This window comes from Pogona vitticeps, chromosome 10, assembly GCF_051106095.1.
Source record: "Pogona vitticeps strain Pit_001003342236 chromosome 10, PviZW2.1, whole genome shotgun sequence".
NCBI lineage: Eukaryota > Metazoa > Chordata > Lepidosauria > Squamata > Agamidae > Pogona > Pogona vitticeps.
Genome location: NC_135792.1, coordinates 9,786,179 through 9,797,099, shown reverse-complemented (window position 1 = coordinate 9,797,099; position 10,921 = coordinate 9,786,179).

Here is a 10,921-nt window from a genome sequence, read left to right as displayed (position 1 = left end):
TTTGCACACAAAATAAATTATGGAAGGATAGTCATCTGTACATAACATCACAGCAAAGGCACAAAGAGGTCTGGGTAAAGTTAACAAATCCCTTCCCACCTGACAGGCTAAGGCTCAGATCTAGATTGAGGTGCGCGCAACCAGACAAGCAGAGAGGGACTTCCATGCCCATTCCAAGGTAGTGCAATCAGCTCAAGTGCTACCCAGAGGGCCAGGGATTCTGCTAGCGCTGAAGATGCCAGGCTAGCAGGATCCTATTCCTGAGGATTTTAGGGGCTAACTGGAGACCTGGAGGCAGGCCCTAGAGATGTCCTCTTAACTGTTAGAGCACTACAACAATGGAATCCATGACCTTGGGAGGTGGTGAGCTTTCCCACACTGGAGGCATTCAAGAGAAAATTGGACCACCCTCTGTCCGATCTGCTTTGATTGATCTCTTTCCACTCGATTATTCTATGGTTCTGTGTCGCAGGGGGTGTATCACTCTGATGACACAATAGATGGATGCTTGCAAAATGGTATGTGTTTGTGTGTGTGTGACAGAAGGTCAGTGAATTGAAAGGAAAACATGCAAACTCTAGAGCCACACAAGATAGCAACAATAAAGGCAAGAGTGCTTGTGAGCATGTCTCCATGGCTTGTCTGGAACTCATGAACCCCACATTCTAGGAATGGTGAATAAGCAACATCCCATCCCCTGAGATTTCAGATCTGAAACCTGAGACCTGGACAATGGACCCCAAAAGCCTGAGATCTGACCAGTCTTCCAGGTGAGTTGTTGCCTATGGCAGTGGTCCCCAACCTTGGGCCTCCAGATGTTCTTGGACTTCAACTCCCAGAAATCCTGGCCAGCAGAGGTGGTGGCGAAGGCTTCTGGGAGATGTAGTCCAAGAACATCTGGAGGCCCAAGGTTGGGGACCACTGGTCTATGGAGTAGTTCTTCCTCCAAACTGGTTGGGTGCATCCTTCTTCAATGGAGCCTTCTACAGTGAAGGCATAGCCAGTGCCCAACTTCCTTATTCATCAGCATGTAGGAAGCTACTTTATCCCAAACCGGACCATTGGCCCATCTGGATCAGTATCATCTGCCTACAGCAAGGTGGCCAACTCATACCCTCTCTATACAGTATATGTTTGGACTTCAGATCTCCTTAATTCCTTGTCATTTCCTAAACTGAGAATCATAGTCCAACACCATCTGGTACGCTACAGTTCTCCTTCAGTGGTGTACAGTCAGTCTCATTATTTCAAAGAGTTTCAGAGAAAAGACTCTCCCAGCTATATCTGGAGATTTCAAGGATAGAACCTGGCAACTGTTCTACCAGTAACTTATATCCTCTCTTTAAGTCTAAAAACTCAAGGGGCAACCTTATGACTGAGTCCATATAAGGCAGTATTATCCATTCACTGCCTATGGGTCTCCATCCTTCTGGGCAGCAGTTTATCTCTACCCTACTGAGAGATGCCAAGGAATGAACCAGGGGCATTTATATGTCTACGGCCCATACCATAATGTAAAAACAAACGGATGCACAGATGGAGCTTTGGAAAATTGCAAAGGAAGAAGCTATAAGCAGTGGATAACTCTCAGATGTTTCTAGTTATTCACCTCAAGCTATGCCAGCAGTTGCCTCAGAGTAGAGGTCTTCAGGCATGTTTGGAGAAAGACTGGAAAACAGTAATAAGTACACCTCTTCCATAGTTAAACACAAAAGATAAGTTAGATACTGTATATCACAATTCCTTTCCTCATCTTCTGATGTCTACATTTGCCCAAGACGGACAAAAACCATCACTTTTTAAATTATATGCAGCCAGCATGTTTCACAAAGAAGAATGCACAACACACCAGCGACATGTTTTGTGATGCCTTTAAAAGTGAGCCAGATCTCAAATGTGGAGAGCTTTTTGAGAAGCTCCCTTTGAAACTCGAGTGACCACTAAAGACGAGAAAAAAAGAGAAAATGTATTCATAATAGCACTTTGCACTTACGTCTTGCCTTTCAAGTTTTGGGGGAGAGGGAGGAGGGGAGCCGGCTAATGATTTGCAACAGCCCTGTGAAACAGGTAAAGAGGGTGTGATAGCACAGTATCAAAAGATTCAGAATTAGATTAAAGTAGTGATGGTAACAAAGAATTAAATGAAGAATGGGGCATGGAAGAAGTAAAGACATTCAACAGAATGATTAAAGCTACCCAGCGCCTCTCATTGGACATAAATTATAGGCTGGTTTTGGTTTCTTTTCTTTGCTTGAGGATAATGTATGAGCAGTTTGGAACATATGCAAAATGTGTTCATTTTTCCACATTTTATGTCTGAGATGTGTAACAGCATAGATATATATCCCTTGGGAAGGGATGCAGTTAGCACACACGTTGCATATAGAAACTCCCAGTTTCCATCATTGAGGTAGCCAAGAAGGGCCAGCAAAGGCCCCAGCTGACAGCTTGGATTATGCCTGTATGGAGGATTATATGGGACGCTCTCCGATAACCAGGAAAGCCAGTTTCCTAATTGTTTATACAATTGCCTCCCAAACTTTTGTCCTCAGTCTCTATTAAGCTACAAACCCCAGAAGCTCTAGCCAACGCACCCAATGGTTTTGGAAACGGTAGTCCTACAATATCTGGGAATAGAGATGGGCACAAATGTGAAAAATTGTGGTTCGTGATAGTTCGTGGTTCGCCACAACTCACCACGAACTAACCAAAAATTCGAGCTAGTTCGTGATTCAGTTTTTGGTTCATGCCTGGTGGAGGGGCAAGCTACCTGCTCCTGTTGCACTGCTGCCACCACCTTTCAGCTGGGCAGCGGGTTTGTGCACAGAGGCAGAAGGCCTGGTTTCCCTGCCAGGAGCCATCCTGCTGCCTCTGCGCGTGCACCCACCACCCAGGTGCATGCTCAGAGGAAGAAGGCCTTACTCCTGGAAGGGAAGCTGGGCCCTCTGGCTCTGAGGATGGTGGCAGCAGAGGAGGAAGGGGGGCAGCAGGAGGAGGTAGGACACAATGGGGGCAGTGGGAAGGGGGTGGGCGGGCATCCCATTTTGCTAAAGCAAAACAAAGGGCCAAGGGGCGAGAGTTCATTATTGGCTAAAGAAGCACCTTTCATGCTAACAACACATTTGACAAAGCTAAGGTAGGGAGCCTGCTGTAACAGGGATAGGATAACTGGGGTTTTCCTAGAAGCCCCAGCCAGCACAGCTAGTGGTGAAAGTTTCTGTGAGTTGCAATCCAAGAACACCTGGGTTACCCAAGATTCAGTGCCACTGCCCTAGGGCACTAGCAGTTAGAGCAGTGGTCCCCAGCCTTGGTTCCCCAGGTGTTCTTCAGCTATAGCTTCCATAAATCCTGGCCAACACAGCTAGAGGTGAAGGCTTCTGGGAGATTTAGTCCAAGAACATCTGAGGACCCATGGTTGGGAACCATTGACTTAAAGGATGCAAAACTCTAGATGTGCATCTACTGGTGAGTATTAGGAAAATAAATAGCAACATTGCCCAGCCCTATTCACTTTCATGTCCCCTCCTTGAAAGCATAAAACTTCCCTGTGCTGGGACATCACAGTCTACTCCATTGTTTGGGGGAAGGGAATGTCATATATATTCCTCAGGGTGTAGCGTGTGGGAGATGGTACCATTTGCCCTGGGTTCCAGAAGTGCTCATTACAGCTCTGTTTGCCAACATGCATGAGATAGTTCGGACAAACTGAGGGTGCAACTGGACAGGGAAACTGTCTCAGGTTGATTCAGATAAATTTGAAGTTTCCTATGGCAGTTAAATCATTGTGTGTTTTCAATCACACAAAATATTTAATTATCCCAGGGAATTTGGAGGGCATGGTTCCACACCATGCTTCAATTAGCAACAGTTCCCATCAGGATCATAACTTACCTACCTACCTTCTATCATTAATGCTCTCCTCTTCCCTGTGTCTTTGTTTTTTTTAAAAAAATGCAAGTAACATTGCACTATAGTGATACAGCGCATGAGCTCCTGAAACTGAATTCTTATCTGACATAGTGCTAAATTTGACATACATAATATTTTAAAAAATAAAGATTGTTCAGAGGAAAAACAAGATCCACTCATTTGATGGCAATGTTTCTGCATATTGGCATATCCCCATCTCTCTTTTTTCCAATTTTTTTGGCAAGTGACATAGTGCTGGAGTGATATACATACAGTAACAGTTTTTGAAACTGCAGTCTTATCTGACATACCAGTAAAATTGACAAGCATAATAAAAATAATAATGGTGCTCACTCGAGCTGGATGTTCTTGATGTACTCGTACATTGCACTGCATTCAAGATGACAATGTTAACATCATCATAAGACACACCTGTCACTGACCAAAACAAAAAAAAAACTGGAAAAAAATCTGAAAAAAGTGATGAAAACAGAATTGCTATTTTTTAAAAAAAGTAGCCCCCTGAAAAAAAGGCAATGAATGCTTATGAAAAAAGACTGGGCTTCCTCACAATTGGAAGCACACTCAATTTGACCATACCAACTCCAGCACAACCTGTTGGGTGAATTGCAGTGTAGTTGCCCTTTACTTTGTGTTAGACCAGGGGAACGGATTTTTTTCAGGCCAAGGTCTAAATGGATCCCAGGCCAGCAAAAGTTACCCCTTCCTGCTCCCTGCAACTCCCTCATTTAAACGAGGAATTTAAAATCCTCTATTGCTTCCAAGGAAAGGGTTTTGAAGTCTCAGTGCAGAACCAGGAGGGGAATGGGAAAACCTTTGCATAAGGAAGCTGGAAGGTCCAAAGAGGAATCAGCTCCTTGGCTGGAAGCTCTCTGTGCTTGGCCCTTTCATTTCGGTTGTTTGTATGTTTACATCACCTTGTCTCAGGGAGCGATGCATCCATTCAGTGAATCCATTTCAAAGCCCCCCCCAAAAGCATGGAACTTAGTTAATGGTTTTAAGCTGATAGCAATATTTTAAAGCTCTGGCAGCTCCCAAGATCAGATGGAGACCACCCGGTTATACTACCGCTGGGAGGGAGGGAGACCATCCAATGTCAGGAAAGCCGGTATTAATGTCCCATTACAAAGGTATTATCTCTAGCTCACGGCAATGCCAATGTGCTTTACAGGTCAGGTTTAGCAGTGCATTAGTGATGCTGAGCTCCTGCCAAGGATGAATGTGGGACTCCCTCCCACACACACATATTATCAGGACTACAACCTGTTTCGGTTTTTTATTAATCAAAGCTTTGGCCATCTCGACCCTTTGTGACAGATCAGTTTCATTAGCCATCTGGCCCACCGTGGGAAGATCAAGCAGATGTCAAAGCCAACTCACAAGAATCTAGAGTTGGAGCATACAAATGGAACCAGCCTGAGACACACACCGTATTCTTTTTTTTTCCTTCAGAGCAGAAGCATGAAAAATTTCTACCTGCAGCAAATACTTTCTATATCAATATCTTTCCCATGGAACACTTGCCTCATGAGTCCAGCAAGAGTGTAGCGTTCGGGGTATTTTTCAGAGGGGTTTAGTCTTCAGTGTTGCCTTCCATGCCAAGGCTCCATATGTAACAGTCCCTCACTTGACCAGCACACCTGATTCCAGGACTCAAATCCCAGTTATAAGCAGACAGATTCGGAAGCAGCTTCTACATACATTCACTTGAATACCCGCTAATGATGGTCCTTGATAAAGAAAGCCATATCAAGATGTCTGTTGGTGCACATGCTCTACTGGTGTTTACTGAAGATTTTCACACTCAAGGTGAAGGGATCATAGAGTGGCATTGGCATGTCCAGCCTCATCCTTTATGTATGACTCTCTCTTGCCCACCATGGTGCCCTCTGGATATATTGGGCTACAACTCCCTTCCTTCTCCAGCTCACCTTCATTTCAAACATTGGGGCCCATCTATCTGTAAGGAGCACTAGAGACAGAGACTCGCTTCCTTAAGCAGGGCGATGGGATAGATGGCAAAGCCCCATCCTCAGTACTATAAAATTCAGTGGATTCTGTCTGACGCACAGACAGTTAAAGCCTTAGAGAGAGGACATCTCCAATATGTGTGCATTAAGAGCTATCAAGTCACATCTGACATATAGTGAACCTGATATGGTTGTCAAGATATGTGATATATTTAAGGCGTGATTTCAACAGTATCACCCCCAGTGGGTTGACTTGGGATTCGAACCCAGGTCTCCACAGTCCTAGTCTGTCACTCTATCCACAGTACCATCCTGGCTCCTGATCCCCACACTGACTCACTGTTCTTAATATACCAGGGGATTTTTTCTTAAATTGATGGCGGGAATGTGTGGATTGGAGGGGTTTGCATTCTTACTTTTTCTTCCCCTGCACTTCAAGATGTGTTTCACTATGATTGCTATCACACAAACACACCCAGCCATAGGACACAACCTGTGTTTTTTTTTTTTTTTTGAAGACCAGGGAGAAGATGGCGTGCAGTTCCTTCTATTATTCTGTTTAACCCACTGATCTGTGTGGGAACAGACAATATAGAATCTAGCTAAAGGTAAAGGTAAAGGTTCCCCTTGACATTTAGTCCAGTCATGTCCGACTCTAGGGTGTGGTGCTCATCCCCGTCTCCAAGCCGTAGAGCTGGTGTTTGTCTGTAGACAGTTTCTGTGGTCACGTGGCCAGCGCCATTACCTTCCCACCGAGGTGGTACCTATTTATCTACTTGCATTTACATGCTTTCGAACTGCTAGTTTGGCAGGAGCTGGGACTAGTGACAGGAGCTCCCTCCACCGCATGGATTCGATCTTATGACTGCTGGTTTTCTGACCTTGCAGCACAGAGGCTTCTGCGGTTTAACTCACAGCGCCACCATGTCCCTTCTAGAATCTGGTTAGGTCTCCTCTAAAGTACTGTATCCAGTTCTAGACACACCCTTTTAAGAAGGATGGCAACAAACTGGGGCAAGTTCAGAGGAGGCCGACAAGGATGACCAGGGGACTGAAAACCAAGATCTATGCAGAAGTACTGAACGAGCTAGACATGTTTAGCCTTGAGAAAAGAGGATTGAGGGGGAGATGTGATAGCATTTTTCATGTACTTGAAAGGTAGCTATAGAGAGTAGGGTCCTAGAGAGGAGGGTTCTCAGTCATCCCAGAGTGCAGGACATGTTGTAATGGGCTCAAGCTACAGGAAGCCAGATTTAGTCTGAATATCAGGAAAAAACTTCTTAACTATTAGAGCAGTATAACAGTGGAACCAATGACCACAGGAGGTGGTGAGTGCTCCCATGCTGGAGGCATTCAAGAGAAAATCTGCTTTGATTTCCGTTCCTGCATTGAGCAGGGTGTTGGACCCGATGGCCTTATAGGCCCCTTCCAACTCAATTATATGATTCTATGATTTCTTCCCTTTTCCAGCATAGCCGCGCGCACAAGCTTTCTGTAATTTGTCCCTATACAGATCAGTTCTATTCCTTTATGTCCTGTTTTGTTTTGCTGTTCCTTCCCAGAACAATTTGAAACAATTCCCCCGTTCAGGGCAAGCCAAAAGACTCAAAACCATTACTGATGTTAATTTCATTGGCTTTTGTTCCATTGGGTCAATGAACAGGTTCCTCTTGTAATAAAAAGCCAACATAAACAAAAATGTTGCTATCAAATAATGAATCACAAGATGTTAACCTGGCGCACATGTGGACAAACATTAGGAACAGAGACAGCGTTCTTCCCACCCACGCCATGTTTTGTTGTGGCATAAAAGGTGCTCTTTGAATGCCCAAAAAATGAAAATAAAAAAGGGAGTGCAATGAAGGGGGGGGGAAGGCATTTCATGATCAGTTCATTTTTAATGAAGCAGAAAAGGCCCTCCCACTGATGGATCCTTTTTTTGCAGGTTAGCCAGCTGTAAAATGAAATACTGCCATGGAGGAGGTGGAAGAAGATACAAAAAGCCATTTAAAGAAAAGTCACTGACCCCCAGCAATATGCAAAATTATGTTTCAGCCTGGAGGGGGTGTCTGAAAAGACTCCATGACCCTTTATCTTATTTGCGCCAACGCAGGAAACATTACTTTAACAGAAAGAATAAATTCATCTCTATTGTTCATTAGTGCATAAAAATCTATTAGTCGCTATTACCTTTCACCATGTCCTAAAACTAATTCATTAATCCTTGCATGGCTAATAACTTGTTTTATTCATTACCATTCCGTTTTTTAAATACAGGAGTGCCATTTAAATTAACTAAAGAGCTACAGAGAAGCAGCCTCTTCGCTGACCAACAGTTAACGGAAAGTAGTTCAAATTCCCCTTTTTTTCCCCATTTGTAACTCAAAGCGCCAGTCACGAGCCAAAGCAAAAATTTGTGGCTGGAGCTGGTCGTAACTCGAATTGGTCATAAGATGGGACGTTGGTAAGTTGAGGCATCACTGTGTCTATAAATTCCTCTCTGCCTGTAACCCCTTCTTAACTTTCATATTATATGTGCATTTGTCATTAGTTGCTTGATCCCAAAATTTTCTAAACTGGAAATCATAAGCTGTTTTCCATTTCTAACGAGTCTGAATAGGCTTGTTAGATGAACAAAAGACTGGCTGTTAGGGATAATCCCACTTCTGCAGTCCTTCTCCACCCATTGTCATGGGTTGTTAACAGTTGTTAACAGTGGTCTTTCTGGTGGTCTTTCAAGATCAAGACCATACACACCAGAAAGACCACTGTTAATGATTGTTTAATGGCCCATGACACTGGGTGAAGAAAGACTGCAGAAGTGGGATTATCCCTCACCCTCAGTCCTTTGTCCTTCTAACGATCCTATTCAGACCAGGGGAAAGTGAAACCAACATGAAGGATAGATCAGAGATCTTCTACCAACTCTCCTCAGACTGAAGAAGCTACTTGGGTGAGGAGCAAAACGTTTCAACCTAATAGGAAAGAAATCCAGTTGCCATGACTCCACTTCCAGATATCATCTAGGTGGATTTAATTTAATTGAAAAACTGTGGTTGTCTGCTCCTTCCTTACACTAGAATCAGAATATTGGGACATCTAGCACAGTTTTAATTATGGGATGAACTAGAACCGAGAAATTTGTCCACCGGGCCCATAGCTTTGAGTGCTTAACTCAAATTTCAGTTTTCAGTTGCTGAGTATTCAACTGGTTACTTCTAAACTAGGGTGTTGTCCCTGCTCCACTTTAGATGCCCTTCATTTCCAACTGCATGGCAGGCAAATATAAGATGAGTCTCTTTGTGCTAGGAATCAGTTTCTCTTTGATTTTGCCAGGGCAAACAGGGGAGAAAAGAATTCTGGTTTGAAGAATTTTTCTAAAATTTGCACATTTCCTCCTATAAAGGATAAAAAGAGCTTGACGTTGTTGTTGTTGTTTTTTAAAAGTGACTATGGAAGAAAACAACAGAGATATATAAGAGCACTCCTAATGTTTTTCCATTCCAGTATGACCCACCCAGTTACTGAGCCTTGGCATTTCTAAATGGGAACACAAGCTTGCCTGTTTTCCATCTGAAATGTTTTTACCTGAAATAGCCATCCAAGGTAGAGGAGCTGATTGTAGATCCTTCTGCTCAGCAACCTTACCTGATGGGATGTTCTGTAATCCCTGGTAGGTCTTCTGTTACAAAAACAGGGGTGTGGGAACATTAAGCCAGAGGACTAGGGGACCTGGTGAGGAACGGGCATTCCCTCTTGCTAGTGTGACACTAATTACCAGTGACACATCTAAATACCTCCTGCGCACAAGGGGCCAGAAACGCCTGAATAAAACATGTCCCCAGTGACGAGCTGTCAGAACAGTAAAGACATCGGTGCCTGCTGGAAGCAAATGGATCTTCTTAGTAGCCCTGATTGAATTTGCAAATATCTGTATGTTCTGTTCTTGTTATCTTAATTTTCTGTTTCTCTGCCTTCCTAGACTTTCCAAGATAAAAACCTTCCTCTCCAATAATAACATTTTAAACTCTGCCATTGTAATATATATGTGTGACCCCTGTTTGTGTTTATTTAATTTGTTTAATGAACTTTATGCTTCTGTTGTTATTTAGAAGATTTTATTTTTTTGGATATTGGTTGAATCATAAATGCACTGGGAAGTGTGGACAACCAGGTTATTAATGTCAGGATTTAGGGGCAGGCAACCACCTGGGATGGTGGGCGTGTGAGATGAGAGTCATGTCCACCATCCTTGTAGATTATTTACTCAAGAGCTGAGATATGATATGGAGTTTCCTCTGTGTTCCCCTGTTGGGAGCGAGTCACTATGATCACCAGAAAGACCCTGTTTTTGGAAGGTCCTTCCCATGGAAGCCCAACCATCACCAACATTACTCTCATTTCAATGTCATACTGAGTCATGGCTATCCACTTATATGCCCAGACTCAGTAATCATGGCTTGATTTATACTTTATCAAATGGTTTGCTTGTGATCACTATATTGCAACTCCCAGTTGCCTTCACCACCACCACCTCTGCTGGCCAGGATTTCCAGGAGGTGAAGTCCAAGAACATCTGGAGGCCCAAGGTTGGGGACCACTGCTATATTGAACTGGATGGACCACTCTGTCATTTCCAGTTTCTCCCAAATTCAGGGATTGTTTTTAATCTCAAACTTTTCCCCATTCCAAATATGATTTTGTTAACTTCTTGTTAAAAAAAAAACAGAGGTAAAAATTTTAAGTTATTCCCGGCAGCCTGTATTTTGAAGGCAGGTCAACCACAACATCTCCAATGCAGATATGGGTGGGAACCCCCCCCCCCAATCTGAAACCTTGCTGAGCAACTACCATTCAGAATAGACCTGGGCAACCCGAAGCCCTCCTGACATTTTGAACTACAGCTCCCATCAGTCCCAACTTCTTAGCCAGTAGGAAGACAGAACAGATGCTATCTTCCAAAATATCCTGAGCAATATTGTTGTCGTGGCTCACCTTCCAGGCTTGTTGGTTGGCTTGTT